At 41.9% G+C, this 14,172-nt stretch overlaps 1 long non-coding RNA gene across 1 annotated transcript; it reads right to left on the bottom strand.

Annotated features, from left to right (window-relative positions):
* Window positions 1-945: 945 nt before the first annotated feature.
* On the bottom strand, window positions 946-3,818 carry LOC311509543. The gene is made up of 2 exons (XR_014699848.1): window positions 3,240-3,818; window positions 946-1,639 (listed from the first exon to the last, which is right to left on the bottom strand). It is a non-coding gene; the product is annotated as an uncharacterized lncRNA (long non-coding RNA).
* Window positions 3,819-14,172: the final 10,354 nt, after the last annotated feature.

Genomic DNA, 14,172 nt, shown 5'->3' with positions numbered 1-14,172 from the left:
AAAAAAGAAGAAAAAACACTATTCCTGGACAGCATGAAGACTGAAGGGCGTGGAGAACAGTTAGTTGGTGTAGGGGGTGCAGCTGTTACCGAGGCTGTAATCATCCTAAATTCTAATCTGCAGCAGGAGTCCAAAGGGCAGGACTGGGATTCACCAAAAAAATTAAATAATAATAATAAAAGAATAAAGACGAGAGGCGTTCCTTTATCTGAGGCGTCAGGGCATCGGGTTTACAGCCTTCTAGTCTACGGTGACATTGAGTTTGGTTCCTCATTTATTTGTTTTTTGTATTTCCTGTTTTACCTCTTGACATTTTAGCCTCCCTGTTGTCCTCCACGTCTATCGAGTTATTTTAATCTTCCTATTCTTATGCACCTTATTGCTTTGTCACTTTTTGTTCTTTATACTTTGTATTGTTTTGTTTTATTGTCTATAAAAGTGGCCTATGGTGCATAAATTCCACAAAAGATGAGCAGGATATAGTCAAAAGCAAATGAAAAGGAGCTGATAAAAACGTCTGATCACAATCACCTGTCCTGCCTTGTCTCTATTCTCATCAGTTTTTACTTGTGTCTCGTTCTTCCAGTTAGTTCTGCAGGTGTGTATAGAGTCCTGCCTCTCTCTTACTCTCTTATCAGTTTGTTTCCTAGCAGTTTCATCCAACAGACCAAAGACCAGATGCCGGCTCCGATGTCCCGTCTGCAGAACTCAGACGTCCCTAAAGCCATCCTGCTTCTCAACCCCCATCTAAAACACACACACACACACACACACACACACACTACACACACTCTCTTTCTCTGGATCTTCTCCAGAACACACACACATAACAACAACCAACAGACTCTTGGAAACATCTGTCAACAGGCAGCACACAGACACTCCTCCACCTCCACGGTTTTTTTAGCTGTTTCGTTTGTTATCGCAATAACATGTTAGACTTCAGACTTAGATAAACTTTATACATTTTCTCTGGAAATTGCTTGGTCACAGTTGCTTAGTTGCACATAAAAAAACAAACAAACACATTCTTAAGAGCCACAAGTAAAAGAAAGATTAAATGAAATAAAAAGTAAAATAAAATAAAAGTAGTTTAAGCAGAATATGTACAGAATTAACAAATGAACAAGAAATAGAGATGGAAGAATATATATTATATCCATAGGAAGGATTAATAAGGTGCGATAAGATAGATAGATAGATAGATAGATAGATAGATAGATAGATAGATAGATAGATAGATAGGTTTTATTTGTCACATGCACAGTTATACATAGTACAATGCACAGTGAAATGTATTCTTGTACCTGCAGCCAGTAGTAAAAAAATAAGTACTACAGTAAAACAGTAGTAATTGCAAATTCCTTAACACACAAGGTAAACAATATAAGTGTAAATGTACACCGAGAAAAATAGAATAAAATACAGACGGTAAAACTCAAGTGTAAACTTAGAGGGGGGGGGCGTAGTTTGTATATATACACACATTTACAGTATTGAGCAGCTATGTGAGTAAAGTGCAGTGGTGCAGTGGTATTTAAGTCCAGTTAAGGCTCAGAGTTGAGCAGGCGGATGGCATGTGGGTAGAAACTCTTCTTCAGCCTCTCAGTCTTTGTCCTCAGGCGTCAGAAACGCCGACCTGATGGCAGAGAGAAGAGAGAGTGTCCGGGGTGACTAATGTGCATTAACATGAATAACATGGAGTTATGTTGTTGCTGTCCAGCTGGATAGAGTAAGGGATGAATGACGTCCTGTAGCGTTCACTGTGGGGGTGGATCTGGATCAATCTGTTGGAGAATGAGCTCCACCGTCCCTCTATAGTCTGGTGGAGTGGATGAGATGGACTGTCCATGATGGAGAAACATTTGTCCAGTGTCCTCCTGTCGAGGACAGAAGCCTTTGCACTTTATTCAATTTACTCTTAAGCTTGTTACATACTTGTTCTTCCTCCTAGGGCTGCGAGAACAAGAACAAAGTTCGTTTTGAGCAGGTCATTCATACTTCAAACTCCGGGCTAGTGATGCGTCATGCACAACAAAAAGAGTCGATGCTTGGCAGTGAATCAGAAGAGCCGGCTCTCCTCTATTTATTTTTTTTCCTTCTGCTCGTTCATCTCTGCTCGGGTGAGGACGGGGTAGAATTTGTTTTGATGAGCACGCCATGTGGCCAATCCCATGTGAGGACTTAGGATCATACCATTATGTGAAAGCAGAGAGGTGGACAGAGGCTGTGGACGACTGAGAAACACAATAGACTTTGTGTTGTTGAAGCCTGAGGAGCTTACAGCCTCCATGGACAGTTTGGACAGTTAAAACATTTATGGCATAGTTATTTATATATACTCAGTATTGTTCTATTTATTGTTCCTTAAAAATGTCTTGTACTTGCATGTCATGCTGCTCACTTGTGCCTTAATTTGGGGGGTGATTTGGTTTCTGCCTGGTCTTAACTTTTAATCCTGGCTACTTCATTTGTTGGCTTTTATGCAAATTTGTTGGCTGCTCACCACGCACTTCCTTATTTTTAGTGTTACCCCTCCCCCCCACCCCTACCACCACCTCCAGCGGGTTGAGAGTAAAGCGAGGCGTAATCATGGTCTTGTGTTCTCTCCCACACATGAAGGTGACCCCGGTTAATGATCCAAGGAGCCAGTAAAGCAGAAAGCAGGGGCTGAAGTTTGATTCTCATCACGGAGCTGTGGTTTTAATTTGCTGATTTGTTTGTGTCCTGATCTTAATTTCTAATTTTTGTCCCGGCCTTATTTTTCATGCAAAGCCTCCGAAGGCTTCTCTCCCTCTAGTGATTTGTTTTGGTTCCCTGTTTATTAGTCATAGTTTTAATGCAACTTTCAGTTTTTTGGTTCGTTTTAAGTTCTTTGTCTGTTGCCTCCTCCCGTGTTTTGCATTCTCTCGCCTCCCCCCTCTCCGTCCGCTACACGTCGTAACAAGCAGAGGAAAGGCATTTCAGGTGAAGAAATCACCTCGCAAAACATTTTAATTTGCGATAAAGAAAGTATGACCTTATCTCTAGACTGAGAGCATTTTGGCCGCTGGCCTTCATCGGGTTTCCTCAAGTGCACTGCAAACAAGACTTTAAATGGTATATGAGACTAAAGATTAATCAAAGAAAAGCAATAAAACCATGATACAGAATGGGGAACGTGAAAAGCGTATCGTAAAAGGTACTTGATAATGTATAGGAGTACAGCACCACCCAGCAGAGATGCTGTTTAAACTTACTGACGTCCTCACGTTTGGTCGGGTGGCTGCCTGCCAGAGCAGCTCAGTGTCGTCTCAGCATTCACGACAGTGTGTCTCATGCCTTACATGCCTAACTGGAGACTGTAGCCTGTGTGGTTCACTGCAGCGTGTTACAGGAAATCATTCCTCCCTGCGGCAATTCAATTATACAGCTCCTCCCTCTTTTATTAAAACTAGATTCAGTATTTCACTTTTCATGGCCTGTTATTTTATAGTAGTGATGGAGACTTCTCTCCGACAACATGTTGACGAGTCTGTCAGCCATCGGTTTTTGCTTTTTAACCATGTAAACACCGATCTGTATATTACACCGACAGTTCTTACTTTTTCATAAAAGTGTATTAAGATAAGACATGTTTATTAATCCCACGTATGGGAAATTTCCTTGTCGCAGTAGCACGGAATTTGGCAAATATATACACAGAAGACAATGACGACTTCGACATGCTTAAAAAATAGTTACCAAAAAGACACAATATTGTCTTGTTTCTGCGGTGTTTACGGCACGTTGTTCTATATGCAACCCTGAAGAATTTCCTTCAGGGTTATTAACGTTCTGTCGTTATCTCAATCACGTCTGCAGGTCACAGGGCTGCGTGCATCACTTCTCTTAATGGCACTTCCATGTTTCAGTGAGATGTTCTTTACTTGAACAGTATCTCATATCTTTCATCTATGGCATTGTTTTTTCTATTTTGTCTTCCTTAAAGGTGTCTTGTTCTTATGCGTTATGCTGCTCACGTGTGCCTTACATTGCCTCCCAAAAGAAAATAAAGTTTTCTGAGTCTGAATCTGAATACATCATTCCCTGTTTGCTGTTGTCGAGAGCATCGTGACCAGTTGCTGTGGACCACAAGCGCCTGCAGAGGTTGGTGAAGACTGCTGAGAAGATCACCGGGACTCCACTGCCCTCCTCTCTGCAGAGCGTCTACCACAGTAGAGTCCAGCACAGGAGAGCTGCCTCCACCAACCCCCGGCATGGACTGTTCAAGTCTCTACCCTCAGGCTGGAGGTATAGAAGAATGAAATGCAGGACTTCTAGACTAAAGAACTCTTTCTTTCCCACTGCCATCAGACTCCTGAACACCTGAAAGGAGTTTATAATCATGCATAATTGCACAGTGCATGCACATTTCTACTGTATCTTGCTGCTTTTTAAAGAAATCGCCTTTGTTTTGCATTGATATTTATCTATTTTATACTTTGCGTGCCTTCAACATGGTCGTACCCCACAAACTCACCCGCAAGCTGTGCACCCCGTACTCTGTAAATGGCTCCTGGACTTTCTGGCTGTCAGGATCAGGAACAGGACTTCATTGGCACCCCACAGGGTTGTGCCCTCAGCCCCATCCTCCCCGCCCTGGTCACCCACGACTGTGTCGCCTCCCATGAGGATAACACCATCCTGAAGTTTGCTGAAGCAGCCTACAGGACGGAGGTGGCCAGTCTGGTCGCATGGTGTGAGGACAACAACCTCAAGCTCAACACGGACAAGACAAGACAAGGAGATGATAGTGGACGTGAGGAAGGAGAGTAGCCCTCATCATCCACTGTTTATTCGGGAGCTTGAAGTGGAAAGGGTGAGCAGCGTTAAATACCTGGGGGTCCACATCACCGAAGACCTCACCCAGACTCTGAACACCACACAGCTGGTCAAGAAGGCTCAACAGTGGCTGTACTTCCTGAGGAGGCTGAGGAAGTTTGGCATGTTGCCTAACATCCTCGGCAACTTGTGCAGCTGCGTGACCGTGTGCACTACGGCCACTGAGGCTGCGGATCATAAAAGATTTATTGATATCTCTGGAAGAACTTTATTGTTCTAAGGAAACATGTTTCCTTACTGTGCAGAATGTCAACAACCACTGTTATCTCAGTTTATCAGTAAAGAGCGTCACAGCCTTCTGCATCCCTGGTTTGCAGTGGTAATTGAAGCATTTATCAAGAAATTTCCCTTATGGATCAGTAGAGTTTATCTATGAGCACTATTACAAGCCACGCCTCAGTTTATGAATACTAGGTCATGGGTGGAACGACCTAATGAGAAACCACATTTCGGCTGCAGAAACTAACTCTTTAATTCAATTCAATTCAATTTTATTTATATAGCATCAATAACAATACAAATCGTCTCAAGACGCTTTACAAAACCCGGCCTGAAACCCCCAGAGCAAGCCTGAAGGCAACGGTGACAAGGAAAAACTCCCTTTTAACAGGAAGAAACCTTGAGCAGAACCCAGCTCATATGGAGGGACCCATCTGCCTAAGGCCAGCCGGGTACAGACAGAAGAAAGAGAGAAGAGAACAGCAAAAGAGGAGAGAGAAGAAAGAAGGAGGACATGTGTTTGGTGCATTGTCCCCCAGCAGCCTAGGCCTATAGCAGCATAACTAAGGGATGGTTTAGTCCAGCCCTAACTATAAGCCTGATCAAAAAGGAAAGTCTTAAGCCTGACCTTAAAAATAGAGAGAGTGTCTGCCTCCCGAACCCAAACTGGGAGCTGGTTCCACAGGAGAGGAGCCTGATAGCTGAAAGCTCTACCTCCCATTCTACTTTTTGAAATTCTAGGAACCACAAGTAGGCCTGCACTTTCAGACCGAAGTGATCTGTTGGGATGATATGGTACAATGAGGTCTTTAAGATACGATGGAGCTAGGCCTTTAAGGGCCTTGTATGTAAGGAGGAGGATTTTAAATTCTATTCTAGACTTTAAAGGGAGCCAGTGAAGAGAAGCTAAAACTGGAGTAATATGATCTCTCTGGCTAATTCCTGTCAATGCTCTTGCTGCGGCATTTTGAATCAATTGGAGGCTTTTTAAAGAGCTATTTGGATCCAGACAGTAATGAATTACAGTAATCCAGTCTGGACGACACAAATGCATGAACTAGTTTTTCAGCATCATTCGTAATTAAATAGAAATATACCATCTGATGTTGTGACTCTGAGGTTGGTTTCCACTTCATCTTGTGGCTCTTGGAGCCGGGGAACAAAAGATAATAGTGTGTTTGGATATTTTCCATGCTGGTATGAATGGGGGCTTTTGTGACAGCATAAACGGAACACATTTTTTAGATGCTTGTTTGCAGGGTGTGTTGTTGCACCGCGCTGTTAAAAGCCTTCCAGCCTATCGGACCAACAGGTTGGACGCCGAGTCACTCATTTCCTTTAATAATCTCCTGTCCTGTTACGGCCCTAGTGCCGCCGTGGTTGTTGTGGTGTGTTTGTGTTTCTCTCTCCCACTCTCCTCCTCCAGGTGATCGCCCCTCCTCCGACCAGACCGGACCAGACCAGCAGCCGTTTCCACTCAGGTAATCAGCTAATCTTGGTTAAAGAGTGGAGGAGAGGTGTGGTGGAAGCGTGAGGTTTGACTTTGTTGGTGGTGATCGTACTGGTTATCTTTTCTGTGGAAAATAAATGATTAATCTTTCTTGGCTTTACCAAGAAAGATTTTTCCCGTCCAGGTGTGGTGGTGTTTTTGGTTTGTTTTGTCTGCTGCATTTTCTCGTGCCTTATTTTCCCGCAGAGTGGCGGCGCTTTTAGTTTGTCTGATCTGCTGTGTTTAGTTTGTGACCAGTCACTATTAACTTTGTTTTTGATTAAAGGAACATTATTTTACACACAGTAGTTATCAGTCTCTGTGTTGCTTTCCTTTTCCTGGGAACTATTTTCTTTTATTCTCCTCCCCTCATTCAATGGTTACACACTCGGGAGGTAACAACTTAAGATAAGATAGGACTTTATTTATCCCTGTGGGGAAATTAGAGTATTAAAGCGGCAGGGAACAACAGTGCAAGATATATAAAAAAAAAGTAGAATAAGGCAGACAAATGGTACAAAAAATATTTACATATTGCATCAGGTTTTCAGTGGCTAATCAGAAGATGAAACAACCAACTTGTGTAGATTGAGGGTTGAGGTGGTAAGGAGGTAAAAAAAACGTGTGTGTGTCTGTGTGTGTGTATGTTCATGAATAAAACAACAAATATGGAGTTGCACCAAGTACTGCACTAGAAAGATGTGAGATAATGACGGTTGGTATATACTGTGCTCATGTGGGTCCTGAAAAGAAGCTCAGCAGCAGAAGAGCTAGGAAATGCTGATGTTAAAGAGTCTGACTGCTGAGGGGACACAGGACGTCCTGAAGCGTTCCTTCTTGCACTGTGGGTGCAGCGGTCTCTGGCTGAAAGAGCTTCCTAACTGCCTTCTGCATGTTTGGGAAATCTTTTTTTTACACTGCCGGGCCAAAACAAAAAGTCATCACCTGGATTTAACTAAGCAAACAGGTAGGAGCCTCCTATTGGATAATTACTGCATGGGTGATTATCTTTCAGCTGGCAACAAGTTATTTAACCCCAACTGATGCAATGAGTAGCTTCTCATTTCTTAAACAACCATGTCTAAAGACACATCCTGTGGTCGTGGAAAAGATGTTAGTCTGTTTGAGAAGGGTCAAATCATTGGCATGCATCAAGCAGAGAAAACATCTAAGGAGATTGTAGAAACTACTAAAACTGGGTTAAGAACTGTCCAAGGCATTATTAAAAACTGGAAGGATAGTGGAGAAGCATCAGGGTAAGAAGAGAGGCAGATGAAGTGATGCACCCATCATGCCTAGTGTCTACTGTACAAGCCTGTGGGGGCAGTGCTATGATCTGGGGTTGCTGCAGTTGCTCAGGTCTAGGTTCAGCAACATTATGTGTCCAAAGAATGAGGTCAGCTGACTACCTGAATAAACTGAATGACCAGGTTATTCCATCAATGGATTTTTCAAAAACAATGCTACAGAGAATGTGTGCTGTAATCAAAGCTAAAGAAGGTCCAAGGAAATATCAGTGTGGGACCTTTTGTTTCTTGGCCAGGCAGTGTATTTCCAGTAACAGTGAGACAACACTGCCACCATGAGGACACTTAGGAACATTGCCCTCTGTAAATTCCACACAGCATCCTCTTCTTGGTTAAAGAAAACATTAAAAAAGCAATTCTTATAATTTCTAAAATAAAAGAGAGTTTAAAGATAAGTGAGGTCATTTCTCTGGACTCTTAAATGTGCGTCTTGTGTATGTTTTGGCTGAGGTGGTGACGTCTGAGTTCTTTTTCTTTTGTTTTTGTTTTTAATCTGAGCCTCAGACGCCTCAGTCTGTGCAGACTCACATACCAGCTCTGAGTTCAGCCGGGTCGAGAGGAGGGATCTCGGTACGGCAGGTCAGAGGGGGTCAGATCTGCAGAGGAGATACGAGCAGCTGCAGGAATCCAGCCGAGCTCCAGGCTGACGCTCCGGCTCTAAATCCAACGAACGTGAGAGAAGAAGAAGAATTTTAATTTACGTCAGCAAATCTCACTTATAATCAGAGTAAAAAGGCCTCATGTGTAACTACCTCAGCCAGAACAGACTGACCCGATGATGTAATGATGATGATGATCTGATGGTTTCTCTCCGTTTGGATTAAATCCATTCTTTCCCGTTTCAAAATCATGTCTTAAAACAGCTGTTGTTTTGTAGGAAATGTTTGTTGGAGACTATTTAAAGGTTTTTTTGTGCAGCAGGACATTGTTGAATTGGTTCAACAGTTCAACAGAAATACTGTTGACCACGTTCATGATCTTAATTTGTTTCCTTTGCATATACACCGATCAGGCATAACATATATGATAATATTGTGCAGGTCTCCCTTGTGGTGAAGAATGGGCCTTCTGAGGGTGTCCTGTTGTTAGTGGGGGGCTTTGAGGGGAGGGGCCTCAGATACTTGATCAGTTTGGGATCTAGTGAATTTGGAGGCCAGGTCAACACCTTGTGCTGTTCTTCATGTTTTTTTTTTAGTTGTTCCTAAAGTGTTTTTGTGTGTGTGTCTGTGTCAGGCTGCATCCTGCTGGGGATGGCTGCTGCCGTCAAGGAGTGTCATTGCTATGGGGTGGGGGTGCCTGGTCTGGTCTAGGTGGGTGCTACATGTCTAAGTAACATCCACACCAATGAATGCCAGGACCAGAAGTTTCCCAGCAGAACACTGGACTGTCACAAGATGGTTGATGTTATTAATTTCTCTTGTTAGTGGTCATAATGTTGCGGCTGATTGGTGTATTTGCAGCTGTTTTGTGTATCTTAGTAATAGTTTTCGTCTCTTAGGTCTCTTTATAACAATTATGTTAAGATAAAGTGCATGGTGTGTGTTTATGTAAATGAAGGAACATGTCACTGATGTGTTTCTGCAGGTTTAGCTCCGTGACACTGAAGATATTTCAGGCTTTGATGCACACACACACACACACCCACACACACACACACACACACAGTTCAGTGTCTTCTCTTCAGCTGAGACTGAATTGAGTCGATGAGCACTGGATGCAGCGTTCCCGGCGGCTGCAGAGCAGACTGGCTGTTACGTAACAGAGGAGATATAACAGCATCTGAATGCAGGAGGTCAGAGGCTGCAGGAAAATAAGCTGCTGTCAGGGAGCTCAAGTCCTTCTTCTGTCAAAGTCTGTGAAGAGATAGAAAACTGTGTGTGTGTGGACGGACCCCTCTACGTAAATCTAAATGGTCCCAGTCAAGGCCGGACAGTGTCTCTGTTTCCTCTTGTAAATAAATCCGAGCTGATGACGTCTCCTCAGTGATGAGAGGGAAACTGAAGTTAGTCTCAGAATAACAGCGTGTGAGTCATCGCCGGTCTAAGAGCTCAGTTCAATTATTCAGAGCTCCTCTGTACGTATGAATTATTGAGCCTGGAGACGGTGTCCTGAGCTGTGAAACCGCTCGGCTGAATATTTTCTCCTCTCATCAGGAACCGCGTTCTCCTCTCAGACGGCCGGCCGCTCCGGAGTGCAGCAGCAGTGTTTGGTTTTTAAACTGAGCTTCAGTCGGCGTGTGAATTATAAAACACAGCAGGAGAAGATGGACCCGCTGAGCTGAACACGGAGCGAGGATCAATAAAAAAAAACAAAAAACCACAATTTATTTTATTCATGTGAGCCGTCAAGTCCTGTAAATGCTAATGCCGACGTGCTAACACGCTCACAGTGGCCATGCTAACACGCTACAGTGTTGTTCATCCTCTTAGGCTCATTAGTTTGGTGTGTTAGCATGATAACATTAGCTTAGCAACAGAGAAGAAGAGCGCTCCTGTCTCTTTGTAGCTGCTTTTCTGTCTCTTTGTGTTTGTTTTGTTCATTTTTGTTGAGTTATTTGTGGATGTTTTATATTTAGGTAATTTTTTTTTCTTTTTTGGTTGTACGGTGTCTCTTTGTGGTTGTTATTTTGTTATTTTGTTGTTGTTTTGTGTTTCTTTGTGAGTTTATTGTCTTTTCTTTTGGTTGTTTTGTGTTAATTCGTGTTTTTGTCTATATTTGTGCTTGTTTTGTCTTTATTTTTGGTTGTTCTGAATCTCTTCGTTGTTGTTTTATGTCCGTTTGTGTTTGTTTTGTGGTTCTGTGATAGTTTTGTTACTTTCTTGTTGTTTTGTGTTTCTTTGTGATTGTTTTGTCTTTAGTTTTGGTCGTTTTGCATCTCTTTGTAGTTGTTTTGTGTCTCTGTGTGGCTGTTATGTGCCTGTGGCAGTGTTGTACCTGTTAGTTAGTTGCTTTGTGTTAATTTGCTGCCAAATTATGTTTATTTTCTTTACTTTTAGTGGTTTTGCGTTAATTTGTGCTTGTTTTGTCTTTTTTTTTTTGGTTGTTCAGTGTGTCTTTGTAGTTGTTTTGTGTCTCTATGTGGTTGTTATGTGCCTGGGACAGTTTTGTACTTATTTATTAGTTGTTTTGTGTTAATTTATGATTTTTTTTTTTGTCTTTATTTGTGCTTGTTTTGTCTTATTTTTTTGGTTGTTCTGAATCTCTTCGTAGTTGTTTTGTGTCTTTTATGTTGTTTTGTGTCTCTTTGTTGTTGTTTTGTCTCACTCATGCTGCAGTGCTGTGTAACTCTGTGGTTGTGTTGTGTTTTTTGTCAGCTGCTTTTGTCTTTTTGCAGCTGTTTTGTGCCTCTATTTACTTTGTGCCTTTTTTTTGTCTCTTTGTGGTTGTTTTGTTTTTATGCACAGTAGCTCAACAGTCATTTTTGCAGCCGCTACACTTGGACTGAAGATGATGCTGCATCCTATGAATTTCCTGTGCTTCTGACTCAAATGTAGGAAACATAATCATACTCAGTAATAACAGTATTTTAAAAAGTGCCAATAAATATCACTGAAACTTAAAGATAACAAATCAAAATGTAATTGTTCGGCTCCTGAATTACCCAGGACAGCGTTGCTCTTAGAATCCGATAAAAAGCCGCTCTGACATTCCTGTAATAAAATCTGCTTTCACATTTCCCTCTCATCTTCACATGAATCACTAATAAAGTGTCACAATCATTTCATCACACCCGGCCGTGATGAAACACAGACTACAAAGGCAAGTTTTAAAATTATAATGCCGTGCATTAGCGCTCTCTGAATATTTTCTTTCTTTTTAGCCAGATGCATTTTAATAAGACACAGCGCATAAATTAGCATTTTCTGCAAACTCCTCTTATTCTGAGAGTTGGAACGTGGACGGCATGTGAGGAAGGTACTCACAAGATAAAGACGTTTAGGAAGGAAGAATCCTTCACGCTCACGTCTGAAAGGAACTGGTGGAGATTCTGTTCTTAGATGTTGATATGTACAGGAAACACTCACAATGCTCCAGGGTTGATGTTGTTAACCGTCTGTCAACATTTGCTCAGTAACAGTAAACGTGAAGGGTGTTGTTTTTTTCTTTATTTGTGGTTGTTTTGTGTCTCTTTGTAGTCGAATAATGTTAATTTGTGGTTGTTTTGTGTCGTTATGTGGTTGTTTTGCAGCTTTGTTGTTGTTTTGTGTCCTTTTGTGACTGTTTTGGCTTTATTTGTGGTTGTTTTATGTCTCTTTGTGGTTGTTTTGTGTCTCTTTGTGGTTGTTTTGTGTTAATTTGTGGTTGTTTTGTGTCTCTTTGTGGTTGTTTTGTGTTAATGTCTGGTTGTTTTGTGTCTTTCTGTGGTTGTTTTGTGTTAATGTCTGGTTATTTTGTGTCTTTCTGTGGTTGTTTTGCAGCTTTGTTGTCGTTTTGTGTCCTTTTGTGACTGCTTTGGCTTTATTTGTGGTCATTTTATGTCCCTTTGTAGTTATTCAGTGTTAATTTATGGTTGGCTTGTCTTTATTCGTGTCTGTGTTGCTGCTTTGTGCTTGTTTTGTGTCTCTGTGGCAGGTTTGTGTCTCCTTGTAGTTGTTTTGTGATGGTTTTGTCTTTGTTTTGGTAGTTATGTGTCTATTTGGATATGTTTTTTGTGTTTTTGCTCATCATAAAAAGGCTACAGATGTAATTTAGTGATTTATTCATTCATTCATTCATCTTGTGTAACCGCTTGTCCTGTAAAGGGTTGCGTGAGGGAGGTTCATTGGACAAGAGGCGGGGTCCACCCTGGACAGGTCTCCAGTCTTTCACAGGGCTAGCACAGAGAGACAGACAACTATTCACACTCACACCTACGGCCAATTTAGAATCACCAATGAACCTAACCAGCATGTCTTTGGACGGTGGGAGGAAGCTGGAGTACCTGGAGGAACCTTCTGGCTGTGAGGCATCAGTGCTAACCATCACACCACTGTGCCGCCCATTTAGTGACTTAGTCTTTTTATTTATTTTTTTTCACAAAAACTTTACACATATTGTTTGTTTGACATCTCTGGGTTTGTCTTGTGTCTTTTCTGTAGTTATTCAGCGTCTTCTTTGCTGGTTCCTTGCACGCTGTCTAAATGATTGTTTCTGAAATATGGTTCTTCAAGCAGCCAGATGACAGAATGTCACAGCTGAAGTTGAACATTCATCACCTCTGTCTGAGTTGCTCTGTAAACTTGTCGTCCTTTGCGTCGTCGTGACTCCTGTCGGTCGTTCACTACAAGGACGAGTCGGCTGCTTCTGGCTCAAACCGCTGTCGAGATAAATCACGGCTGCTGGAGCTGAGGAGGGACGAACAGATTGATTGATGAGGCGGCGAGGTGGCGACCGAGGCGTCCTGTAGCTCCACCTCCACTCCCTGTGACTTTAAAGACACCTCGCATGAAGAGGACACTCAACAACTTGTGTCACTGAGTTCAGACTGAAACCAGAACCTGTCCCACATCTGAGGCTGCTGCTCATTAGGCTGCTCCACCTGTTGGTCAACGCTCACAATTCATCTTTCACTCAGGACTTTCATCTTAATCTGATGTTTATGTGGTCAAAGCTGCTGTAAAGTCTGATATATTTAAATATTTTTTATAGTTTCAGTGTTTGAAATGGATATGTTAAAAGTGTACAAATGCCATTTAGCTTATAATTATTTTTATGAATGAAATTTGTGGTTGCTTTGTGTGTTTATGGTTGTTTTGTGTCTATTTTGTTTCTTTTTATAGTTGTTTTGTATTGATCTGTGGTAGTTTTGTGTCTTTTGTAGTTGTTTTGCAGTTTTGTGGTGGCTTTGTGTCTTTCTATGGTCGTTTTGTCTTTATTTGTGCTTGTGCTGTGTCTGTTTGTGATCAAAACAAGAACAAATTTGATTTATAATATTAGTTTCTGATCTGAAACACTCACAGATGATCCTATTTAAACCCCAGCTACATGGATGAGAGGTGAAATGTCTTCAAGAAACCCTAGATGTCCAACTGCCCTTGGTTAACCCTTTTTTTTTTGGAAATGTAGTGAAAACAACCAGGAAGATATCTACAAAAACCAAAAACAAATATGAAACAAGAGAAACTGGACCCAACAAGTCCAGTTACCCTTTTGTTTTTTGGACCAGGTTGACTGGGGTCCTCCGCAGACAACACAGAGGACAGAGGACTCGTCACAGTTGAAGTTCAGTGGTGGAAATTTGATGTAGACCCAAATCTAAACCGTAATAAATCCATCTCCTGGGAGGCCTCTGTCGGTCGGCGATGGCCTTGTTTA

Source organism: Chelon labrosus, assembly GCF_963514085.1.
Source record: "Chelon labrosus genome assembly, chromosome: 3".
In the NCBI taxonomy this organism is placed as follows: Eukaryota; Metazoa; Chordata; class Actinopteri; order Mugiliformes; family Mugilidae; genus Chelon; species Chelon labrosus.
The sequence above is the reverse complement of the archived record's forward strand: the minus strand, read 5'-3'. Positions and strand labels throughout refer to the sequence as shown.